Source organism: Anopheles merus, unplaced genomic scaffold, assembly GCF_017562075.2.
Source record: "Anopheles merus strain MAF unplaced genomic scaffold, AmerM5.1 LNR4000088, whole genome shotgun sequence".
In the NCBI taxonomy this organism is placed as follows: Eukaryota; Metazoa; Arthropoda; class Insecta; order Diptera; family Culicidae; genus Anopheles; species Anopheles merus.
Window position 1 is genome coordinate 5,001 of NW_024427668.1, and position 15,000 is coordinate 20,000.

The window sequence follows — 15,000 nt, forward strand, 5'->3', positions numbered from 1 at the left end:
CGAAAATTACGCCTGAAAGTATGCAATTTGGTGCTACCCTAGGGAACTTGTATGGGGAAGCCTACCTACGCGTGTCGCACGTTGCAAGTTGCATGGTCGTCGATCAGAGGCATGCAAAAGCACCTATCTAGGGGAATTACTCTACGTTCTAGTAGCTAGTGCGATTTTCCGGTCCAGCACGGCAGTACGCCTGCATGCATACAATCCATGTACCAACCATGTACCTAGGCGTTGGTCAGTAGCTTTTGGCGCCACATGGAGAAAGTATTCGAGTTCAGATTTCTGGGACTTAGCGTATTTTTCAAAACTATTAATGGAAATTAAACTATAAATGGGTCACAAGCTAGGCGTTGCTCAGTAGCTTTTGGCGCCACATGGAGGAAGTATTCGAGTTCAGATTTCTGGGACTTAGCGTATTTTTCAAAACTATTAATTTAAATTAAACTATAAATGGGTCTCAAGCTAGGCGTTGGTCAGTAGCTTTTGGCGCAACATGGAGGAAGTATTCGAGTTCAGATTTCTGGGACTTAGCGTATTTTTCAAAACTATTAATGGAAATTAAACTATAAATGGGTCTCAAGCTAGGCGTTGGTCAGTAGCTTTTGGCGCAACATGGAGGAAGTATTCGAGTTCAGATTTCTGGGACTCAGCGTATTTTTCAAAACTATTAATGGAAATTAAACTATAAATGGGTCACAAGCTAGGCGTTGCTCAGTAGCTTTTGGCGCCACATGGAGGAAGTATTCGAGTTCAGATTTCTGGGACTTAGCGTATTTTTCAATCATATTAAACCGAATCAAACATAAAAATGATGAAACCTACACGACGTTCCTAGGTTATGGACGAAAAGTGACGATTTAGTGCCGGTCAGGATAGCCGTGCACCAAAATTGTGTACCGATCAGGGAAAGTACAACACGGAGGGCGCAGCCCGAGCGTACGCGTTCATGGATGTCCATGTTGGTACAAGTTGCCGGTCAGGATAGCCGTGCACCAAAATTGTGTACCGATCAGGGAAAGTACAACACGGAGGGCGCAGCCCGAGCGTACGCGTTCATGGATGTCCATGTTGGTACAAGTTGCCGGTCAGGATAGCCGTGCACCAAAATTGTGTACCGATCAGGGAAAGTACAACACGGAGGGCGCAGCCCGAGCGTACGCGTTCATGGATGTCCATGTTGGTACAAGTTGCCGGTCAGGATAGCCGTGCACCAAAATTGTGTACCGATCAGGGAAAGTACAACACGGAGGGCGCAGCCCGAGCGTACGCGTTCATGGATGTCCATGTTGGTACAAGTTGCCGGTCAGGATAGCCGTGCACCAAAATTGTGTACCGATCAGGGAAAGTACAACACGGAGGGCGCAGCCCGAGCGTACGCGTTCATGGATGTCCATGTTGGTACAAGTTGCCGGTCAGGATAGCCGTGCACCAAAATTGTGTACCGATCAGGGAAAGTACACTACGTTCCTATGACTTGGGTGAAAAGTGTTGATAAAGTGCCGGATAGGATAGACGGTGGCTTATCGTACACATCACAAACAAAAACCCCTTAGTGAGCAGTAGCAAGTGTCGATGGAACAAAGCGAAGGCAATACAAACTGATCAAGTACAATAAAGAACGCTACGTACTAGGACTTCTGTCCAAGAATGGTGTCCGCGACGGGAGGGCAATGGTCGAGCAAGCAGGTTTCCCTAGTAAACCTTGTATGGTAAACATACCCAAGCGTGTCCGTATGCACGCAACGATAGTCACGAACGGGCACATACCTAGGGAAAGTACTCTACGTACTAGGACTTCTGTCCAAGAATGGTGTCCGCGACGGGAGGGCAATGGTCGAGCAAGCAGGTTTCCCTAGTAAACCTTGTATGGTAAACATACCCAAGCGTGTCCGTATGCACGCAACGATAGTCACGAACGGGCACATACCTAGGGAAAGTACTCTACGTACTAGGACTTCTGTCCAAGAATGGTGTCCGCGACGGGAGGGCAATGGTCGAGCAAGCAGGTTTCCCTAGTAAACCTTGTATGGTAAACATACCCAAGCGTGTCCGTATGCACGCAACGATAGTCACGAACGGGCACATACCTAGGGAAAGTACTCTACGTACTAGGACTTCTGTCCAAGAATGGTGTCCGCGACGGGAGGGCAATGGTCGAGCAAGCAGGTTTCCCTAGTAAACCTTGTATGGTAAACATACCCAAGCGTGTCCGTATGCACGCAACGATAGTCACGAACGGGCACATACCTAGGGAAAGTACTCTACGTACTAGGACTTCTGTCCAAGAATGGTGTCCGCGACGGGAGGGCAATGGTCGAGCAAGCAGGTTTCCCTAGTAAACCTTGTATGGTAAACATACCCAAGCGTGTCCGTATGCACGCAACGATAGTCACGAACGGGCACATACCTAGGGAAAGTACTCTACGTACTAGGACTTCTGTCCAAGAATGGTGTCCGCGACGGGAGGGCAATGGTCGAGCAAGCAGGTTTCCCTAGTAAACCTTGTATGGTAAACATACCCAAGCGTGTCCGTATGCACGCAACGATAGTCACGAACGGGCACATACCTAGGGAAAGTACTCTACGTACTAGGACTTCTGTCCAAGAATGGTGTCCGCGACGGGAGGGCAATGGTCGAGCAAGCAGGTTTCCCTAGTAAACCTTGTATGGTAAACATACCCAAGCGTGTCCGTATGCACGCAACGATAGTCACGAACGGGCACATACCTAGGGAAAGTACTCTACGTACTAGGACTTCTGTCCAAGAATGGTGTCCGCGACGGGAGGGCAATGGTCGAGCAAGCAGGTTTCCCTAGTAAACCTTGTATGGTAAACATACCCAAGCGTGTCCGTATGCACGCAACGATAGTCACGAACGGGCACATACCTAGGGAAAGTACTCTACGTACTAGGACTTCTGTCCAAGAATGGTGTCCGCGACGGGAGGGCAATGGTCGAGCAAGCAGGTTTCCCTAGTAAACCTTGTATGGTAAACATACCCAAGCGTGTCCGTATGCACGCAACGATAGTCACGAACGGGCACATACCTAGGGAAAGTACTCTACGTACTAGGACTTCTGTCCAAGAATGGTGTCCGCGACGGGAGGGCAATGGTCGAGCAAGCAGGTTTCCCTAGTAAACCTTGTATGGTAAACATACCCAAGCGTGTCCGTATGCACGCAACGATAGTCACGAACGGGCACATACCTAGGGAAAGTACTCTACGTACTAGGACTTCTGTCCAAGAATGGTGTCCGCGACGGGAGGGCAATGGTCGAGCAAGCAGGTTTCCCTAGTAAACCTTGTATGGTAAACATACCCAAGCGTGTCCGTATGCACGCAACGATAGTCACGAACGGGCACATACCTAGGGAAAGTACTCTACGTACTAGGACTTCTGTCCAAGAATGGTGTCCGCGACGGGAGGGCAATGGTCGAGCAAGCAGGTTTCCCTAGTAAACCTTGTATGGTAAACATACCCAAGCGTGTCCGTATGCACGCAACGATAGTCACGAACGGGCACATACCTAGGGAAAGTACTCTACGTACTAGGACTTCTGTCCAAGAATGGTGTCCGCGACGGGAGGGCAATGGTCGAGCAAGCAGGTTTCCCTAGTAAACCTTGTATGGTAAACATACCCAAGCGTGTCCGTATGCACGCAACGATAGTCACGAACGGGCACATACCTAGGGAAAGTACTCTACGTACTAGGACTTCTGTCCAAGAATGGTGTCCGCGACGGGAGGGCAATGGTCGAGCAAGCAGGTTTCCCTAGTAAACCTTGTATGGTAAACATACCCAAGCGTGTCCGTATGCACGCAACGATAGTCACGAACGGGCACATACCTAGGGAAAGTACTCTACGTACTAGGACTTCTGTCCAAGAATGGTGTCCGCGACGGTCGGGGAAGCAGGTTACTTATCATGGCAAACAAGTTAAATAGCTACCTTAAGAGAACGAAAGTTACTGTGGATGGAACAAAACGTGTGCCTAGAATTCCTTCCTGGTTTCCCTAGTAAACCTTGTATGGTAAACATACCCAAGCGTGTCCGTATGCACGCAACGATAGTCACGAACGGGCACATACCTAGGGAAAGTACTCTACGTACTAGGACTTCTGTCCAAGAATGGTGTCCGCGACGGGAGGGCAATGGTCGAGCAAGCAGGTTTCCCTAGTAAACCTTGTATGGTAAACATACCCAAGCGTGTCCGTATGCACGCAACGATAGTCACGAACGGGCACATACCTAGGGAAAGTACTCTACGTACTAGGACTTCTGTCCAAGAATGGTGTCCGCGACGGGAGGGCAATGGTCGAGCAAGCAGGTTTCCCTAGTAAACCTTGTATGGTAAACATACCCAAGCGTGTCCGTATGCACGCAACGATAGTCACGAACGGGCACATACCTAGGGAAAGTACTCTACGTACTAGGACTTCTGTCCAAGAATGGTGTCCGCGACGGGAGGGCAATGGTCGAGCAAGCAGGTTTCCCTAGTAAACCTTGTATGGTAAACATACCCAAGCGTGTCCGTATGCACGCAACGATAGTCACGAACGGGCACATACCTAGGGAAAGTACTCTACGTACTAGGACTTCTGTCCAAGAATGGTGTCCGCGACGGGAGGGCAATGGTCGAGCAAGCAGGTTTCCCTAGTAAACCTTGTATGGTAAACATACCCAAGCGTGTCCGTATGCACGCAACGATAGTCACGAACGGGCACATACCTAGGGAAAGTACTCTACGTACTAGGACTTCTGTCCAAGAATGGTGTCCGCGACGGGAGGGCAATGGTCGAGCAAGCAGGTTTCCCTAGTAAACCTTGTATGGTAAACATACCCAAGCGTGTCCGTATGCACGCAACGATAGTCACGAACGGGCACATACCTAGGGAAAGTACTCTACGTACTAGGACTTCTGTCCAAGAATGGTGTCCGCGACGGGAGGGCAATGGTCGAGCAAGCAGGTTTCCCTAGTAAACCTTGTATGGTAAACATACCCAAGCGTGTCCGTATGCACGCAACGATAGTCACGAACGGGCACATACCTAGGGAAAGTACTCTACGTACTAGGACTTCTGTCCAAGAATGGTGTCCGCGACGGTCGGGGAAGCAGGTTACTTATCATGGCAAACAAGTTAAATAGCTACCTTAAGAGAACGAAAGTTACTGTGGATGGAACAAAACGTGTGCCTAGAATTCCTTCCTGGTTTCCCTAGTAAACCTTGTATGGTAAACATACCCAAGCGTGTCCGTATGCACGCAACGATAGTCACGAACGGGCACATACCTAGGGAAAGTACTCTACGTACTAGGACTTCTGTCCAAGAATGGTGTCCGCGACGGGAGGGCAATGGTCGAGCAAGCAGGTTTCCCTAGTAAACCTTGTATGGTAAACATACCCAAGCGTGTCCGTATGCACGCAACGATAGTCACGAACGGGCACATACCTAGGGAAAGTACTCTACGTACTAGGACTTCTGTCCAAGAATGGTGTCCGCGACGGGAGGGCAATGGTCGAGCAAGCAGGTTTCCCTAGTAAACCTTGTATGGTAAACATACCCAAGCGTGTCCGTATGCACGCAACGATAGTCACGAACGGGCACATACCTAGGGAAAGTACTCTACGTACTAGGACTTCTGTCCAAGAATGGTGTCCGCGACGGGAGGGCAATGGTCGAGCAAGCAGGTTTCCCTAGTAAACCTTGTATGGTAAACATACCCAAGCGTGTCCGTATGCACGCAACGATAGTCACGAACGGGCACATACCTAGGGAAAGTACTCTACGTACTAGGACTTCTGTCCAAGAATGGTGTCCGCGACGGGAGGGCAATGGTCGAGCAAGCAGGTTTCCCTAGTAAACCTTGTATGGTAAACATACCCAAGCGTGTCCGTATGCACGCAACGATAGTCACGAACGGGCACATACCTAGGGAAAGTACTCTACGTACTAGGACTTCTGTCCAAGAATGGTGTCCGCGACGGTCGGGGAAGCAGGTTACTTATCATGGCAAACAAGTTAAATAGCTACCTTAAGAGAACGAAAGTTACTGTGGATGGAACAAAACGTGTGCCTAGAATTCCTTCCTGGTTTCCCTAGTAAACCTTGTATGGTAAACATACCCAAGCGTGTCCGTATGCACGCAACGATAGTCACGAACGGGCACATACCTAGGGAAAGTACTCTACGTACTAGGACTTCTGTCCAAGAATGGTGTCCGCGACGGTCGGGGAATTGTGTGTTTGACTCAATTACCAAATCCTAGGAACATACATGTAGTGTATACAAACATTAACATTAACGCGTACGTTTGGGCTGCGCACTCCAAATGGTACACAAATAAGGGTGATTTTATGATCAGACGGACAAAAACAAAGGTGGAGAAGACAGTTTTCGGCACGATGTGCACAGAGCTCATTTCGTCGTCCCGGGCGAATGGAAAAACACAAAAATCGCGAGTATCTTTCTAGGTTTCTGTCTATAAAAGGGCAGGCCAAAAGGTGACCGGTTGAGATAAGCATTTTAAGCATACAAGCACTTTATTGCAACTTTTGACACAAAAACTAGGTACGTACATGTAGATTGTACCAACATGGACATCCATGAACGCGTACGCTCGGGCTGCGCCCTCCGTGTTGTACTTTCCCTGATCGGTACACAATTTTGGTGCACGGCTATCCTGACCGGCAACTTGTACCAACATGGACATCCATGAACGCGTACGTAGTGTACTTTCCCTGATCGGTACACAATTTTGGTGCATGTGTACCAACATGGACATCCATGAACGCGTACGCTCGGGCTGCGCCCTCCGTGTTGTACTTTCCCTGATCGGTACACAATTTTGGTGCACGGCTATCCTGACCGGCAACTTGTACCAACATGGACATCCATGAACGCGTACGTAGTGTACTTTCCCTGATCGGTACACAATTTTGGTGCATGTGTACCAACATGGACATCCATGAACGCGTACGCTCGGGCTGCGCCCTCCGTGTTGTACTTTCCCTGATCGGTACACAATTTTGGTGCACGGCTATCCTGACCGGCAACTTGTACCAACATGGACATCCATGAACGCGTACGTAGTGTACTTTCCCTGATCGGTACACAATTTTGGTGCATGTGTACCAACATGGACATCCATGAACGCGTACGCTCGGGCTGCGCCCTCCGTGTTGTACTTTCCCTGATCGGTACACAATTTTGGTGCACGGCTATCCTGACCGGCAACTTGTACCAACATGGACATCCATGAACGCGTACGTAGTGTACTTTCCCTGATCGGTACACAATTTTGGTGCATGTGTACCAACATGGACATCCATGAACGCGTACGCTCGGGCTGCGCCCTCCGTGTTGTACTTTCCCTGATCGGTACACAATTTTGGTGCACGGCTATCCTGACCGGCAACTTGTACCAACATGGACATCCATGAACGCGTACGTAGTGTACTTTCCCTGATCGGTACACAATTTTGGTGCATGTGTACCAACATGGACATCCATGAACGCGTACGCTCGGGCTGCGCCCTCCGTGTTGTACTTTCCCTGATCGGTACACAATTTTGGTGCACGGCTATCCTGACCGGCAACTTGTACCAACATGGACATCCATGAACGCGTACGTAGTGTACTTTCCCTGATCGGTACACAATTTTGGTGCATGTGTACCAACATGGACATCCATGAACGCGTACGCTCGGGCTGCGCCCTCCGTGTTGTACTTTCCCTGATCGGTACACAATTTTGGTGCACGGCTATCCTGACCGGCAACTTGTACCAACATGGACATCCATGAACGCGTACGTAGTGTACTTTCCCTGATCGGTACACAATTTTGGTGCATGTGTACCAACATGGACATCCATGAACGCGTACGCTCGGGCTGCGCCCTCCGTGTTGTACTTTCCCTGATCGGTACACAATTTTGGTGCACGGCTATCCTGACCGGCAACTTGTACCAACATGGACATCCATGAACGCGTACGTAGTGTACTTTCCCTGATCGGTACACAATTTTGGTGCATGTGTACCAACATGGACATCCATGAACGCGTACGCTCGGGCTGCGCCCTCCGTGTTGTACTTTCCCTGATCGGTACACAATTTTGGTGCACGGCTATCCTGACCGGCAACTTGTACCAACATGGACATCCATGAACGCGTACGTAGTGTACTTTCCCTGATCGGTACACAATTTTGGTGCATGTGTACCAACATGGACATCCATGAACGCGTACGCTCGGGCTGCGCCCTCCGTGTTGTACTTTCCCTGATCGGTACACAATTTTGGTGCACGGCTATCCTGACCGGCAACTTGTACCAACATGGACATCCATGAACGCGTACGTAGTGTACTTTCCCTGATCGGTACACAATTTTGGTGCATGTGTACCAACATGGACATCCATGAACGCGTACGCTCGGGCTGCGCCCTCCGTGTTGTACTTTCCCTGATCGGTACACAATTTTGGTGCACGGCTATCCTGACCGGCAACTTGTACCAACATGGACATCCATGAACGCGTACGTAGTGTACTTTCCCTGATCGGTACACAATTTTGGAGCACGGCTTAGGAAATGTGCTTAAAATGTTATCAATCAATCCATTTAATCTTGTTATAGTCGATACTTACCGTGCCGACCAAGTAGGACACGATACAAGGCAATGTTGTTTGAGAAATAATATGTCCGCCATACATTTCAGTACAAAATTGCTCGGTCAGACCTACGGCGGGCCATAACTCGAATACTAAACGTCGCAGACATGGGTCGTAGAACAATTTTAAGCTCGTCTAATCATTCTCTATCCGATTCTGGATAGTGGTTTTTTGACCACTTTTCATCATTTTGTGACACCCCGAACCTAGGGACAGCTCCCTAGCTTTTTGCAAAAAAGTGCACCGAACGGGCCGGAGAGCTCGAGTAGTCAAAAAAATTTTTTTCGCTAAAAACCCTCAAAACGTGTCAGAAACACACCCTAGATGATGAAAAGTGCAACCAGAAAGTCAACCGACAACATGCCCGGGGGTACCAATTTGCTCTACGCGTCCCTAGGTAGGGTACTTTTTCATACAAACATCAATGTGCACGGTGCACAAAGTGCGCGGAACAAAAATTGCTCGGTCAGACCTACGGCGGGCCATAACTCGAATACTAAACGTCGCAGACATGGGTCGTAGAACAATTTTAAGCTCGTCTAATCATTCTCTATCCGATTCTGGATAGTGGTTTTTTGACCACTTTTCATCATTTTGTGACACCCCGAACCTAGGGACAGCTCCCTAGCTTTTTGCAAAAAAGTGCACCGAACGGGCCGGAGAGCTCGAGTAGTCAAAAAAATTTTTTTCGCTAAAAACCCTCAAAACGTGTCAGAAACACACCCTAGATGATGAAAAGTGCAACCAGAAAGTCAACCGACAACATGCCCGGGGGTACCAATTTGCTCTACGCGTCCCTAGGTAGGGTACTTTTTCATACAAACATCAATGTGCACGGTGCACAAAGTGCGCGGAACAAAAATTGCTCGGTCAGACCTACGGCGGGCCATAACTCGAATACTAAACGTCGCAGACATGGGTCGTAGAACAATTTTAAGCTCGTCTAATCATTCTCTATCCGATTCTGGATAGTGGTTTTTTGACCACTTTTCATCATTTTGTGACACCCCGAACCTAGGGACAGCTCCCTAGCTTTTTGCAAAAAAGTGCACCGAACGGGCCGGAGAGCTCGAGTAGTCAAAAAAATTTTTTTCGCTAAAAACCCTCAAAACGTGTCAGAAACACACCCTAGATGATGAAAAGTGCAACCAGAAAGTCAACCGACAACATGCCCGGGGGTACCAATTTGCTCTACGCGTCCCTAGGTAGGGTACTTTTTCATACAAACATCAATGTGCACGGTGCACAAAGTGCGCGGAACAAACATTGCTCGGTCAGACCTACGGCGGGCCATAACTCGAATACTAAACGTCGCAGACATGGGTCGTAGAACAATTTTAAGCTCGTCTAATCATTCTCTATCCGATTCTGGATAGTGGTTTTTTGACCACTTTTCATCATTTTGTGACACCCCGAACCTAGGGACAGCTCCCTAGCTTTTTGCAAAAAAGTGCACCGAACGGGCCGGAGAGCTCGAGTAGTCAAAAAAATTTTTTTCGCTAAAAACCCTCAAAACGTGTCAGAAACACACCCTAGATGATGAAAAGTGCAACCAGAAAGTCAACCGACAACATGCCCGGGGGTACCAATTTGCTCTACGCGTCCCTAGGTAGGGTACTTTTTCATACAAACATCAATGTGCACGGTGCACAAAGTGCGCGGAACAAAAATTGCTCGGTCAGACCTACGGCGGGCCATAACTCGAATACTAAACGTCGCAGACATGGGTCGTAGAACAATTTTAAGCTCGTCTAATCATTCTCTATCCGATTCTGGATAGTGGTTTTTTGACCACTTTTCATCATTTTGTGACACCCCGAACCTAGGGACAGCTCCCTAGCTTTTTGCAAAAAAGTGCACCGAACGGGCCGGAGAGCTCGAGTAGTCAAAAAAATTTTTTTCGCTAAAAACCCTCAAAACGTGTCAGAAACACACCCTAGATGATGAAAAGTGCAACCAGAAAGTCAACCGACAACATGCCCGGGGGTACCAATTTGCTCTACGCGTCCCTAGGTAGGGTACTTTTTCATACAAACATCAATGTGCACGGTGCACAAAGTGCGCGGAACAAAAATTGCTCGGTCAGACCTACGGCGGGCCATAACTCGAATACTAAACGTCGCAGACATGGGTCGTAGAACAATTTTAAGCTCGTCTAATCATTCTCTATCCGATTCTGGATAGTGGTTTTTTGACCACTTTTCATCATTTTGTGACACCCCGAACCTAGGGACAGCTCCCTAGCTTTTTGCAAAAAAGTGCACCGAACGGGCCGGAGAGCTCGAGTAGTCAAAAAAATTTTTTTCGCTAAAAACCCTCAAAACGTGTCAGAAACACACCCTAGATGATGAAAAGTGCAACCAGAAAGTCAACCGACAACATGCCCGGGGGTACCAATTTGCTCTACGCGTCCCTAGGTAGGGTACTTTTTCATACAAACATCAATGTGCACGGTGCACAAAGTGCGCGGAACAAAAATTGCTCGGTCAGACCTACGGCGGGCCATAACTCGAATACTAAACGTCGCAGACATGGGTCGTAGAACAATTTTAAGCTCGTCTAATCATTCTCTATCCGATTCTGGATAGTGGTTTTTTGACCACTTTTCATCATTTTGTGACACCCCGAACCTAGGGACAGCTCCCTAGCTTTTTGCAAAAAAGTGCACCGAACGGGCCGGAGAGCTCGAGTAGTCAAAAAAATTTTTTTCGCTAAAAACCCTCAAAACGTGTCAGAAACACACCCTAGATGATGAAAAGTGCAACCAGAAAGTCAACCGACAACATGCCCGGGGGTACCAATTTGCTCTACGCGTCCCTAGGTAGGGTACTTTTTCATACAAACATCAATGTGCACGGTGCACAAAGTGCGCGGAACAAAAATTGCTCGGTCAGACCTACGGCGGGCCATAACTCGAATACTAAACGTCGCAGACATGGGTCGTAGAACAATTTTAAGCTCGTCTAATCATTCTCTATCCGATTCTGGATAGTGGTTTTTTGACCACTTTTCATCATTTTGTGACACCCCGAACCTAGGGACAGCTCCCTAGCTTTTTGCAAAAAAGTGCACCGAACGGGCCGGAGAGCTCGAGTAGTCAAAAAAATTTTTTTCGCTAAAAACCCTCAAAACGTGTCAGAAACACACCCTAGATGATGAAAAGTGCAACCAGAAAGTCAACCGACAACATGCCCGGGGGTACCAATTTGCTCTACGCGTCCCTAGGTAGGGTACTTTTTCATACAAACATCAATGTGCACGGTGCACAAAGTGCGCGGAACAAAAATTGCTCGGTCAGACCTACGGCGGGCCATAACTCGAATACTAAACGTCGCAGACATGGGTCGTAGAACAATTTTAAGCTCGTCTAATCATTCTCTATCCGATTCTGGATAGTGGTTTTTTGACCACTTTTCATCATTTTGTGACACCCCGAACCTAGGGACAGCTCCCTAGCTTTTTGCAAAAAAGTGCACCGAACGGGCCGGAGAGCTCGAGTAGTCAAAAAAATTTTTTTCGCTAAAAACCCTCAAAACGTGTCAGAAACACACCCTAGATGATGAAAAGTGCAACCAGAAAGTCAACCGACAACATGCCCGGGGGTACCAATTTGCTCTACGCGTCCCTAGGTAGGGTACTTTTTCATACAAACATCAATGTGCACGGTGCACAAAGTGCGCGGAACAAAAATTGCTCGGTCAGACCTACGGCGGGCCATAACTCGAATACTAGACGTCGCAGACATGGGTCGTAGAACAATTTTAAGCTCGTCTAATCATTCTCTATCCGATTCTGGATAGTGGTTTTTTGACCACTTTTCATCATTTTGTGACACCCCGAACCTAGGGACAGCTCCCTAGCTTTTTGCAAAAAAGTGCACCGAACGGGCCGGAGAGCTCGAGTAGTCAAAAAAATTTTTTTCGCTAAAAACCCTCAAAACGTGTCAGAAACACACCCTAGATGATGAAAAGTGCAACCAGAAAGTCAACCGACAACATGCCCGGGGGTACCAATTTGCTCTACGCGTCCCTAGGTAGGGTACTTTTTCATACAAACATCAATGTGCACGGTGCACAAAGTGCGCGGAACAAAAATTGCTCGGTCAGACCTACGGCGGGCCATAACTCGAATACTAAACGTCGCAGACATGGGTCGTAGAACAATTTTAAGCTCGTCTAATCATTCTCTATCCGATTCTGGATAGTGGTTTTTTGACCACTTTTCATCATTTTGTGACACCCCGAACCTAGGGACAGCTCCCTAGCTTTTTGCAAAAAAGTGCACCGAACGGGCCGGAGAGCTCGAGTAGTCAAAAAAATTTTTTTCGCTAAAAACCCTCAAAACGTGTCAGAAACACACCCTAGATGATGAAAAGTGCAACCAGAAAGTCAACCGACAACATGCCCGGGGGTACCAATTTGCTCTACGCGTCCCTAGATAGGGTACTTTTTCATACAAACATCAAAGTGCGCTTAGCAAAAGTTCTCCGTCAGACCTACGGCGGGCCATAACTCGAAAACTAAACGTCGCAGACATGGGTCGTAGAACAATTTTAAGTTCGTCTAATGATTCTACATCCGATTCCGGATAGTGGTTTTTTGACCACTTTTCAAAATTTTGTGACACCCCAAACCTAGGGGCAGCTCCCTAGCTTTTGTCAAAAAATGGTCACCGAACGGGCCGGAGAGCTCGAGTAGTCAAAAAATTTTTTTTCGCCAAAATCACTGAAAACGTGTAGAAAACGCATTTTAGATGATGAAAAGTGAAACCAGAACGTCAAACAACAACTTTTTTGGGGGTACCCTTTTTACTCTACGGGCCCCTAGGTAAGGCGCGCCATTAGCGCTTTCCTCTCGAGTTCCCAACTTTTGCCCTCCTGGGAACATGATCATTTGTTCATTGCCTACTATAGGGAGGGTACCTTGCTCCGAGGTCAAAAATGAAAATTTCACCAAATCGTAGTTTTTACCTCTATTTTGTCGTAGGAGCATGGTTTGAGGTGTCGGTGGGTCATTTCGGCCCCCATTTGGGTCATACGTCCCCTCCCCGATTTAGTTCGTCGTATGACCATAGTCCGAACTTATGAAGCAAAAGTGGTGTCTGGTGGTGTCTGCCGATGATCTTAACCTATGAATTCGAGTTGATATGCGTATATTAGAGTAAAATTAGGCCTTGTAGTACACGGCTTATGCCCCGGACTAGGTGTCCCGGGGACAAAATCTCGAAAATTACAGACACCCCAGCATTGCTTAAGGTGGTCAGTAGCAAATATATTTTTGGGTCTTCGGACCCATGAAGAGACAGTAGCTGGCTAGTTTGCTGTACTCTTACGCTGAGAACTGGCAGCGTAGAGGGTCTACGGACCCTGAAAGGACCTACCCAACCTTTCAAAAAGCTCCCTGGAGCGGTACATCACGGGTCTACGGACCCTAAGACTTCGTCGTGATGGTTTCAAGCATAAAAGTCGTAACAGTTTAAGAGGTTTTCGTAAGCGTATATTAAATGCATGCTTGAAACTAAGCCGCGTTGTCTTTAAACACTGCAAGACCAATCGAACTTTTTAGGGAAACTCGAAGGATTCACGCTAAGCTCGATGAGCTATTAAGGGTAGTGGTGCATGGTTTGTCGGCGTTCCTTGGATCTAATCCATTGAACAAATGTGTCTGGGGTCATGGTGCAGGTAAAATAGCGTGATGAAACCGGGTTTCCCTTACCAAATGTGGCATAACTTTCCCTGAGAGCGAAGCTCAGACCCACGTAGGGGAGAGCAAAGTGGAACTTAAATGTTCTATGCAGCAAATGTTCGCCATGCGGATAAACAAGTTGGAATAGCTCAATGTAGTGTAATGCAAACACGAATCGCAATTAACGATAAGGGGACCCAGAAGCAATTCTGCGGAACCCTCGGGGGAGGTGTGAGTTGATATAATTAGAGGTGATAGTCCAAGTTGTTCGAGCTCCGGCTCGGCAGCCGATACGAGGTTCCTGTTGAGCTTGTACATCGCGCAGAGGCGCCGTTCGGTTCTAGCAATGATTCCCGCCACCATGTTTCATGCGTGCAGAGGTCCGTTAGAGCTCGAGCAATGTGTCCCGCCGTGATTACGAAAAAGTTTAACAGTTGACTAAGTTGGGGGTGTGTTCAAGTAATCGCGCAGAGATGCCGATCGGTTTCTAGCAATGTTTCCCGTCACAAGGTGGTATTGGCACCTGTGCAGAGTGACCGTTAGCAATGTCTCCCGTATCACGGTGGTGTTCTACCACTAGTGCAGAGTGACCGCTAGCAATGTCTCCCGTCACAAGGTGGTAGCCCAGTAGTGCAGAGAAGCCGCTAGCA